Source organism: Peromyscus leucopus, chromosome X (assembly GCF_004664715.2).
Source record: "Peromyscus leucopus breed LL Stock chromosome X, UCI_PerLeu_2.1, whole genome shotgun sequence".
Classification (NCBI taxonomy): domain Eukaryota; kingdom Metazoa; phylum Chordata; class Mammalia; order Rodentia; family Cricetidae; genus Peromyscus; species Peromyscus leucopus.
In genome coordinates, this window is record NC_051083.1 from 38,510,750 (window position 1) to 38,521,799 (window position 11,050).

Consider the following 11,050-nt stretch of genomic DNA (forward strand, 5'->3'; position numbering starts at 1 on the left):
CCATACAATGTTCATTGTCAGTAAAGCTTAGAGCTAATCCAGATGTGTAAACCTATCTAGTGAGCAGGAAAAATGTACCAGTTCATACCCTGGAATGCTAGTTAGCATGAACATGGAAAACTTCACAATACTACAGCATGGGTGGACCTTGAAAACGTGATTTTATTAATAGGATGTGGTGAATCATGCTTCTGATCCCAGCACTTGTCAGGGAGAGGCAGGAGGATTGTCAGAAGTTCAAGGACAGCATAAGGGTACAGTTGAAGAAACAAGCTAGGGAGTGCAGCCTCCTTCCCAGACTCCTCATGGCCTCCTTCTCAGGCCTATGTCTGGTGAGCTGGGGGAGAGGGATGGGGGAAGCAGCCTCTGTCTCTGTCGAAGCGTGATTCCTCTCAGCAGCCACAAGCCGGAGCCCCTATCTTGCTGCGACTCTTTCCTCATGAATGAAGCACCTCAATAGTGGCGCTCTCAGCACAGGGCCTCCTTGACTCCACCCTGCTCTCCAGGGCGGGGCCCAGAGAGAAGCCCCAGCCAAGCCTTAGACACCCCAGGTGTCAGTGGGCATGGCATGGCTCAAAGAATTGCAGCCACCTGACTTCGGGGCCTCTGCAGCCTGAGGCAGCAGGTCTGCAGGGACCGCCCCAGGATGAGCCCTCAGAGCTGAATGAACAGAGACCTTGGCCCTAGAGGAAGATGAGCAGAGCCTCGCATAGCAGCAGGAGGAACCATAGATCATAGATCATCGGGCCATGGGTCCTCCTTCCGCTTGAGAGAAGGTGGGATGCAACATCTGCATGAGGCCAGCTGGAAAGGTTGGCAAAAATTTATCCGCCGTAGAAGGCCTTGTATATAATATGAAACAGCTGCTGTCAACCTTTCCCCCCACCCTTTTTTCTTTATTAAGAAATTTTCTATTCATTTTACATACCAACCACAGATCCCCCTCTCCTCCCTTCTCCAGTCCCCCAGCCTTTTCCCCCTCCCAATCAACCCCCCCATTCCCACCTCCTCCAAGGCAAGGTCTCCCATGGGGAGTCAGAAGAGCCTGGTACATTCAGTTGAGGCAGGTCCAAGCCCCTCCCCCTCCACCAAGGCTGTGCAAGGCATACCATAGGCACTGGGCTCCAAAAAGCTGGATCATGCACCAGAGATGGTCCCGATCTCTCTCACTACCTGGGGGCCCCCTAAACAATTCAAGCTAAACAACTGTCTCACCTATCCAGAGGGCCCAACCCTTTTAGAGAGACCTTTAGCTAAATCTGGACATCTAGCTGTAGAGATTGCCAACACAGGGTAAAGTGGAGGTAGGGAATCACATATGTGTACACAGTCATCTTTAAAAACATCATAGACATGCCTTTTAGAAGTGGCTTTGCAATGGAACTGTTTAGGCTGCCTCTGGAAAGACCCCAGGAGCGACACTGGTGTTTGTTCAGTAGATTAGAGGACCCAGCAGGATTAAGAGGAGGTCAGGAGCCAGATTAGTCATGTGAAGAAGACGTCTTTTTTTTTGATGTGCTAACTATTGTATTGTTTATACACTCTACTCCTCATTTTCACCCACCCCTGTTTGTGTGTGTGTGTGTGTGTGTGTGTGTGTGTGTGTGTGTGTGTGTGTGTGTTTGACAATGCCAAGTATTTTTTTGGAAATACCTTTCTAGGTACTTTAAAATGCCTGATATATTTTATAAGTAGTACTAAAACATCACATTATGCAAATATATTTTTGCTAGCATTCATTTGAAATAGTGTTTGGGGAGGAATAGCCAAATCCCTGCTGACCACATTGTGTTTTTGCCCTGGTTCCCAGGAGAAAGAAATGCAAAGCTCTAAGCCACTGTGTTCCATGGGCGGAAAAGAACCACTCTCCCATTTTGTTTGGCTTTGCTGTGTACCTAGTATATATAAAGGACAAAGGATTCCTAATTTACAATATCTAGTCACTCTAGATGTTAAAGAGGTTGCCAGTGTATGACAAAGACATAGTAGAACAACACATTTTGTATTAAAAAATTTTAATTATTACTCTTGTTATATGTGTGGTGTTTGCTAAACTGCTGTGTACATAATAGACAATAGTCCTACTTAAAGCATTTGGTCTATCTAGATGTTTAGAAGTGCCCAATGTAGGTTAGATGTAGAGGTAGTAAAATATCACTTTGTAATTATCTTTTTGCTAAATTTCGTGAAACACTGTCTGTACTTGCTCGGTGGTTTGGAAGAAGTGCCGGGAGGCAGTAAGGTCATGTACATGTGTTTATATGGGACCTCTCCAGTTGCTATTTCAATATATTTGTATTTTGTTTTGCTCTGTGTATACTGTATATAATGGAAAATACATCTAAAATTTTCAGCTTCTAGTCTCTAGATGTTAAAGGGATTGCCAAAGTATGACAAAGTAGTAAAATTAGCACATTGCAAACACTGTTAAAATTTATAGGAAAGATTGTTCTGTAAAGGATCTGGGGATACAAATTTGTTCAGCTATCTCTATCTCTAAGCATTACATATGCTTATATTTGTCACTGGTTTGAAGGCAGAGAGAAGGGAGAAGAAATTGGGTCAAAGCCCAGATAGTTATATTTAGAAGATACCTCAGATAATAACCATTGCTTTGCATACAGTTTTATTTACCAGTGCAGTGTGAATAGCATATAAGGTCTTACATGAAATATCTAGTCTTTCTAGATATTTAAAAGTGCTTGATATGTTTAAAAATAGAAGCAGTAGAATAATATTTTGTGTAAGTATTTTTTTAAAACTGGAGAAATACTATGTTTGGAAATAAAATTGTTAACCCACTTCTGAGAACAGTATACTAGCTGTATTTGTTCAGTAGATTGAGGAGGTGGGAGGGAAGAAACTGCAGAAGATTTCATTAAAGTGCTAGACATCTTAAGCTTACCCATTACCCTGTATTTGTATGCAATTGCTGCACTATATATATTGTACATACTGGACAAATGAGTCCTAATTTTATGGTATCTAGCCTCTAGGTATTTAAGAGGTTGCCAATGTATGACAAATGTAGAGTTAGTAAACACATTCTGTAAACTTTTATTGGGGGAAGGGCTTCGAGACAGGGTTTCTCTGTGTTGTTTTGGTGGCTGTCTTGGATCTCACTCTGTAGACCAGGCTGGCCTCAAACTCACAGAGATCCACTAGCCTCTGCCTCCTGAGTGCTGGGATTTAAGGCATGTGCCACCACCACCGCCCGGTCACATTCTGTATATTTTGTGTTAAAATTCATAGCAATGTTGTCTTCTGAAAATAGATGTGAAAGAGTATCATCCAAGCGACAGGTGCCTGTGTCACATAATACAGCAGAGGGACTGGAGAAAAATAAAAAGTTTGAACAGAAGCCAGAATACCCTCACCAGAAGACACTTTGAGATCTAACCATTGTTACATGTGTGTGGTTTCAACACTACTGTGTACATATGGTACGAATTTATGTCCTCATCTGAAACATCTAATCCTTTTAGGTATTTTGAAGTTCATAAAGCATGTTAAAGGTAGATGTAGTAAATAATACATGTAGACTCTCCTGTTTAAACTCATGGTGAAATGCTGTCTTTGGAAATGGAATGATAAAAACCACTTCTGAGCAATACAGACTTGTACTGGTTTGAGAGGGAGGAATAAAGAAAAGCATACAAAGGGCCTAATACTAATGAAAGTTTTGATAATGAAAGATTAGTCATTGTCTGCTGGGGTCCAGTCTCAGCACATGTTCAGGTCCTGAGACAGGGAACAGGTGTTTGTGCAAGGAAGAAATCTGACCACCAGGTGGATTGCACTCAGGTGGCCCTGAATAGCTCGAGCCATATTTATTTATACTTAAACAGTTGTTCTTACCAGGTTACATGCACAGCTTTATTGTTGGCTCCTATTTTTGGATTTTAGGAAATGCATGATAATATAAGAAATACATTGTAATTATTATGAAAGGCCCTCATTGTTCCCCTTTATGCTTCTCCAAATACACTTTCCCACCCCCTACCTAGCCTTATTCTAGACATAGAGTTCAGCATTTTTGAAGGCTTAACTAAATATCAAGCCAGACACATCCTGCTCTTACAGTATTTATGTCAGCTGTCAGCTACTGAGGTTACAAAGTTAAAAAGTAATAGACATGGGCACAATGCTTTAAGGACAACAATATTCAAACCCAAACAATTTTTTCTTGTTTGTAAGATATGCTTTTATACAGTTCCCTTTTCTACAAGAGGGTCCCATGTCTCAATATTTCTATAAAAGACAGACCTTGATAAGGCACTCTTTCCCCATCTCACTGTACCATATTTCTTCCACCAATATAAAAGTTTATGTATGGTAAAGATGGATCTCTCCCGCCCATATTTTACATTGCATTTTCCCCATTGGATCATACTAGATCCTATCATTGAGTCTATATTCTTGATGTCCAGGGAACTTACTCTCAACAGTTGGCACTATGTGCATTCCTAAGGCTTTTTCCGTATTCTGTGTATGCATGTCTTACTCTCTTTCCCAGTACTGTGAGATATGGTTAATGTTCCAAGAGTTGTTTTTCATACGTACCTAACTCCATTGAGTCAGAAAAGTTCCCAGCATTAGGAGTTGTGGTTAGTAATTCAAATAAGAGATCTGAGAATCATTAGTACCCTGCTGAAACTTAGGAGAAAATATATTAGAAAGAAAAGAATTTCCAGGGAAATTACAGCTATTCCATGTGTGACTGACAAGGTAAAACTACAATCTACACAAAGAATCACCAATATAATGAGAGAGAAAGAGCCTGCAAGCTGCACTTATTTTGCAAATTTCTATTCTGTCCTTGCTAAGTGAGAGTCCATTTTCATGGGTGCCTTGCCCCAAGGAAACCTACTGGACATGTAGTCATATGCTGATCTGAGACTAGGGGTCATGACTCCCAATTGTCCCTTTTATCTGTGCATCTTATTTTGCAATGTACACTGTATACAGAAGACAGAAAATTCCAAATATGTAGCACCTAGTCTTCCTAGATAGTAAAGTGGCTACCAGTGTGTGACAAAATAGAATTAGTGAAAAGATATGTTTTAAAGTTGTGTTAAAATTGATAGGAAAAAGTATTAAAACCATGTAGGAAGTGAAAATTGTTAACATCCCGCACAGAAACAGGACAGCTACATAAATCTGACCCCTGGAGTGAAAGAGATGGGAGGGGTTCTAGACCAGAAGATTGCTGTTTAGAATGCAGTTTCTGATTATAATCTTTGTTAGGTGTGTGCAGTTCATTAACTACACTGTAGGTAAACTGGGGGAACTGAAGTGATTAGTGGAAATATCTAGTCTGTGGGCCTTTAAGTGCATGGTAGGCATAGTGTGGTAATGCACACCTTTAATTATAGAGTGAGACTGGTAATCTCTGATGTCCAGGCCAGCCAGGGATACATAGACTTTGTCTCAAAATGGTAAGAAAATGTGTATAATGGACTGATAGAATGGCTCAGCAGGTAAAGCTGCTTGCTTCCAAGCTGGTGGACCTGAGTTTGATCTTCAGGATCCACATGATAAAAGGATAAAACTGATTCACAATTTGTATTTTAGCCTCCATAAAAGTGCAATGGTATGCATGTGCTCAATGCATACACTAATTTATAAATGTAAAAGTTTCATGACATGGTAAAAGTAGAGGGTTAACACCACATTTTAAGGATTGTTATTTCGTAGGAATGGTTACACTGAGGAATGGAATTGTTAGAATTGGTCTTGAACAGATGCTATTATGTGGTAGAGGTGGGCAGGGGAAAGAATAGTGCAGAAGGAGTCACTGTACCTCTTGGTTGATTCCACTTGTCTAGCCATTGTTCAGGTGTGCATCTCAGTTGCTGTTGCTAGGCATTGGGGGATATGTCCCAATGCCCAAAGGATGTTAGAAGTAGCAAAATAATCATTATAAATGCCCTGCTAGTCTTTTGGAAGAGTTGTCTTCTTGGGGTGGCCTTTGTAATACTCTCACTAGCATCTTTCTGAAGTGGAGTTGTGCACAGAAGATGACAGACGAGGGAAGAACTCTTTGCTAGTATCACCACATCTAGAAGATAGTTTATAACTATACCCAGGGGCCTACATTTGTGTTTCTTGTAAGATACTTGTGTTTATTTTGCACACACTTCATTCCACGGCATCTGAATCTTATAAATGTCCTAAAGGAGAGCATATGGTTAAAAGTGAAGCTTAATGTACATTTAATATGTTAGAATTGGCAGAAAAGGTTCTTCTTGAGCATAGAATTGTTGAGCCACATCTGGACAATGTGAGTTAATTCATGTTACTAGGCTGACTGTGGAGGGGCAGAGGGAGGCTCATAGGGCAAGATATGCAGTGCTGTGCTGTGTTGAGACTGACATCCTGAGAACCCCTGCCATAGGTGCATCTTCAGCTACTCCATAGGAATACATTTATTGAGCAGGAACATGCCTTCTTGATATTTTAGTATATAGATCTGATGATAAACTTAGGAATTCTGTACTTAATATGGTCGTTTGGTTTGTGTTTCCTTGTAAGCTGAACACTGAAGGAATGCAGAATTTTAATTCTAACTTCACCAGTACTTCTATCTAGAGACCTGATGTCATTTTTGTATTCTATGAAATTTTTGTTGACAAGAAAAATAAGGTTACAATTTTGTCAGATTGGGATGGCGTGGTGTGTTCTTAGTTATGGAAATTCTCATGTAGTGTTGGGTTTTTAGTTGATAAGTATTCACAATGTGGGGGAAAGCATGGTACATAGTATATAATCTCAAATACCTATGTATGTACACTTGCAAAATCTAGAAGGACATCAAGCTGAGCTGTTTGTAACTGATTGGCTTTGTTCTTAGCTTCTTGTGTTTTGTTTCCTATAATGCACATGTTTAAAAAATAAATAAAAGCTTCTTTTAAAAGCTAAAAGAAAAGAATATAGCTCAAGATGGAAAGTCATACACCTTCTAGGAACAAACAAACACCAATCAATCATAGTGTCAAGTGTTAAGTCCAAAATATCACACATTGGATATATGATGCACATGTATAATGTACATGGGCATATAGCTCCATGCAGTGGAATTAGCATAAATTACCTATCCAATTGTCACACATGAAGTAATTTGCCAGTTTTTCATATGACAAATGGTGCATTTATGACCATCTTTGTGGTTAAATATTATGGCCATACCGATTGTGTGTCTGGAACAATAATCAGAAGTGGAGGCAGTAGTAGGGTGTACAAACTGTTAGGTTGTCAGTAAATATTGCCTCAGGGCCCTCATAGTTTACTCAGACCACACTCCTAGCAGAAGATTACCAGAACAAAGTCCAACCTTCTCAAACATAACATTCTTCTGGAACTGCTCCTACATAGATATTATTGAGAGAGGCAAAGTAAGAATCCCTATCTTTTCTAATTTTCTTTCTTTTGCTGTGGTAAAGACCATAACCAAAATCACTTTGAGGAGGAAAGGTTTATTTGGCTTGCACATCTCTATCACAGTCCACTGTGATGGGAAGTCTGGGCAGATATTCAAGCAGGAAGCTACAGGCTGGAACTGAAGCAGAAGCCAGAGAGAAATCAAGTTTGTTCAGTCTGATTTCTTCTAACTCCAGGACCTCCTGACTAGGCATTGTATTGCCACAGGGTCTGGACCCTCTAACATCAAACATTAATTTTCAGAAATACCCCACAGAGTTTCAAACAAGTCCAAAGTATAACAATGTTTCTTAATTGGGGTTCCTGCTTTTTAAGTGATTCTAGCTGTGTCACGTTTACGCAAATTAGTCAGCATACCACCTCACTGAGCACTTATTTTTAATTATTATTGTTGTTTGAAGCAGGACCATATCAATCTCAAATAATTTATCAGGCATAAAAACTATTGGTGGTTAAAATTTTTTTGTAAGTAATGGTTAATTTTCATGGGATCTGGTACCAATGTATGCTTATTTCTCCAGTCATTCTGTTCCAGACATCAGGAGGAAGCTTCAGGAAAGCAGGCAATGGGCTCTTAGACACTATAACTTAACTTTTAAGTTTGGCTTTTGGAGTTGTTAGAACATAGAAAAAATAAAGACAGTCCAAAAGTCCTGGCAAAATAATTAGAAACATAAGATCAAGGAAAAATGATGGCATTAAGGAAAGGAATATATTTCCCTAGACAGTTTAGTATCTACTTCCTCTGAGAAACCCAAAGACTCCAAAGAACTTCTCCTTGCCAAGCTTGTGGGAATCCAGGGCAATAGAAAACGGCATCCTTGGTGGGATTCAAAGAAGTGGTGCTTTATCCACTCTGCAAAGCATAAGGATTGTAGAAGGGATGATGTCCCATCTCCAAAGGGACATCGGCTTCATTGATGGGTGCCCAGTGTTCCCCAACAATAATAGATTCAAATGACTTCAGAAATACTCAGGTGCCAGTGTCACTGTTGATGTGGCAAACAACACTATTAAGTTTAGATTTATTTTGGAAGTAGTTTATTACTGTTTAACTGATAACCCAGGACTCTTTTAAATAAATAAATGCAGTAAGTGGTGTGAATGGAAACTCCAAAAACCAAATGAGTTGTCATCAAGCCCTGCCATGGCATTCACTCAACATGTGACAGAGGATAAGGCATGTTATTAGAAATACTCACCTAAAAGGCCCAGCCATGAAGTGCTTAAAACAGTCATGATGCTTAAAAACTGCAAAAGCTTAAAATAATGCACTGAAAAAAGTACTTCTTTCTGTGTGTTATACCTTGAAAGTTACAACTTATTAGTGATGACAATAGATATATAGAATAATATTTTAATATTAATATTGAAATAATGGTATAATTACACTATCCTCTTCTCTCCAAACACTCCCATGTACCCCTCTCCACTTTCTTTCAAACTCATGGTCTCTTTCTGAACTATTTGTGTGTGTGTATGTATAACTTCTTTCTTTTTGGTCCAGGTTTTTTTATTTCCTTTTCCTCTTCTATTAAAAGTAGATTCTTTTCTCATAAAATATATTCAAATTACAGCTTCCCTTCCCTCTCTACTCCTCCCACTTCCTTCTCGTCTTTTCTATCATACAGATTCAATCCCTTTCTGTCTCTCCTTAGAAAAGAACAGGCTTCTGAGAGATGACAACTAAACATAACAAAATAAAATATAATAAGATAAAACAAAAACTGTCATATCAAATTTGAAGAAGGCAAACCAACAGAAGAAAAGAGCCCAAGAGAAGGCACAAGAAGCAAAGATCCACTCATTCACACACTCAGGTGTCCCATAAAAAGACTTAAACTGAAAACTATAATATGTATACAGATGATCTGGTACAGATTTGTGTAGGCCTTGGGCTTGCTGCTTCAGTCTCTGTGAATCCATATAAACTTGCTCAGTTGAATTAGAGGACCTTATTTTCTTGGTGTCCTCCATTCCCTATGGCTCTTACACACTTTCTGCCTTTTCCATGAGGTTTCCTGAGCTCTGAGGGGAGGGATTTGGTGGAAAAAGCCCATTTACAGTTGTGTGTTCCAAGGTGCTCTCTCTCTCTCTCTCTCTCTCTCTCTCTCTCTCTCTCTCTCTCTCTCTCTCTCTCTCTCTCTCTCTCTCTCTGTGTGTGTGTGTGTGTAATGAATGTCTTTGGGTTTCTATTTGTTCCCATCTTCTGTAGGAGGAAACATCTCTGAATAAGGCAATGATCTATGAGTATAGCATAATATAGGAGTCATTTGTCACTACTATTTTTTTAAGACCATTGGTATTTGGTTTTACCCTAGTTCTCTGGGCTCTCCCATCTCTGGTTCTTGATAATTCAAGCAGGATGGATCAGGTATGGGTTCCATCTCATGGAGTAAGCCTTAAGTCAAACCAGACATTGGTTGGTTCCTCCCACAAGTTTTGTGTTACCATTGCCCTATCATATTTTGCAGGCAGGACAGATTGTAGATCAAAGATATTGTGACTACATTAGTGCTTATCTTTCTCTTTTGGTATCCTGTGGAATGCCATCCTATACCAGACACTAGGATGTAGTGAGGAAGGTTCTATGTAGGCATCAGCTTATTCTTTTCATGTTTAATGGGATGTGTGGGTGTTGTCAACAGCAATGGAGCCTTGCTGTCAGTTTGTAAAGAGTAACCTATTTCCTTGGCAATGGCCTGGGTTGTTGGGCATTTCAATGGGACCCCTTTGGCCAACAGCCCAATTAGATGAAACCAAGTCCCAGCACTGGAAGCTTTGTTTGATGACAAGAAATGGTCAATTGGAACTCCTTCTCCCTCATTATTTGGAGACTTCATTAGGATCACCTTCATATATTGTAGAAATTTCCAATGCATTGTTTCTATACCATCTTAAATGCCTCCCAGTTCCAGCTCTCTCTCCCCACATTCCCTCCCTCAACCACATCTCATCTCCCCCTGCCCAAATGATCCTCCCATTCTCACCCTCAGACCCAGTCCACCCATAAGATCTATTCTATTTCCCCCTACAAAGAAGATCAACATGTCCTCCTTAGTCCCTTTCTGTATACATAATCTCTCTGCGTCTAAGGATTGTACCTTGGTTATCATTAATTTAAAGGCTAATGTCCACATATAAGGAAATACATGCCACATTTATCTTTATGAGTCTGCACTACCTTACTCACGACTATTTTTTCCTAGTTTCATTCATTTGCCTGCCAATTTCCTGATTTTTTTTAACAGCTGAGTAATCCTCCATTGCCTAAATGTATCACAGTTTCCTTTATCCATTCTTCTGTTGAGGGACATCTAGATTGTTTCCAGTTCCTGACTATTATGAAAAGAGCAGCAATGAACATGGTTTGGCAAGTGTCCTTGTGGTAGGATGAAGCATTCTTTGAATATATGCCCAAAAGTCGTGCAGTAGCTGGATTTTGAGGTAGACTGATTTCCAGTTTTCTGAGGAACTACCACATGGATTTCCATAGTGACTGTACAGGTTTGTACTTCCACCAGAAATAGATGAGTGTGCCACCAGCAAGGGATGAGTATTCCTTTAATTCCACATCTTTACCAGTATGAACTGTCACTTGTGGTATTGA